We start from the raw sequence: 850 nt of genomic DNA, 5'->3' as shown, positions 1-850 counted from the left end.
GCAAATCTAAAAACAGATTTACATCTTTATCAATTCCATCACGGAATTTTATGTATGCATCTTGAAATGTACATTTATATAAAAGCTAAAAATGTAAAATAGAAGTTGTACTGGGATATATATCATAACATTATGCACAAAACATTCCAGGTGAAACAAAAAAATTACAAAAAACAAGGCAAGGGGACACAAAAGAATGGGATTGTTAATATCATGTACAGAATGTCACATGCAATAACCATAATCAGCAATTCTTAAACATTTGGATAAAACAAATTAGCATGTAACCTTCTTTTGTACTCCAGTAATCATTAATGAAACCGCATTCTCTTCCAACAAAATTGAGATTACTTTAATTCTTCTTTTACAATCTTATACTATTATGCATCAATAACATAACATATCTTACAAAGCTGCAGGCTAAATTATTATTATTTTTTTTTTATACCGTAAAACAGGACTCCCAAGAAAAGCTTACTTTGTGCATCTGGTAACAGGCACAATCAAAAAGGAGAAGCATGATTACACTTTATGTTCTCTGACACTTGTTCAATTTCTCACCAAACCCAACCCCCCCAAAAAAAGTTGCATTACTCAAAGCATGATTCCTACCTATACCTCATGTGGTCATGTGCAACAGGCAACATTTACCACAACCTAATATTTTCACTGCAGATATTAGAAGGATTAACACCAACACTCAAAATCAAAATCATTAAAGGGGCTTCACACCACCACACTCTGAACTACTTATCCTAGGGAAGGTTGCTCTATCGTTCTTAATTAGCTGGTCAATTGGGAATCGTAAATTGCCACTCTTTGGTTCACACCATCATGCCTCCCTACCGGG

The 850-nt window shown here is 34.0% G+C and overlaps 1 protein-coding gene across 1 annotated transcript in view; it reads right to left on the bottom strand.

Moving 5' to 3' along the window:
* LOC119591912 (protein ERGIC-53-like) overlaps positions 1–850 on the bottom strand; it is a gene marked incomplete in the record, with an annotated part of 12,371 nt that overhangs the window by 7,165 nt on the left and 4,356 nt on the right.

The sequence above is a fragment of the Penaeus monodon genome, chromosome 29, assembly GCF_015228065.2.
Source record: "Penaeus monodon isolate SGIC_2016 chromosome 29, NSTDA_Pmon_1, whole genome shotgun sequence".
Lineage (NCBI taxonomy): Eukaryota > Metazoa > Arthropoda > Malacostraca > Decapoda > Penaeidae > Penaeus > Penaeus monodon.
The sequence above is the reverse complement of the archived record's forward strand: the minus strand, read 5'-3'. Positions and strand labels throughout refer to the sequence as shown.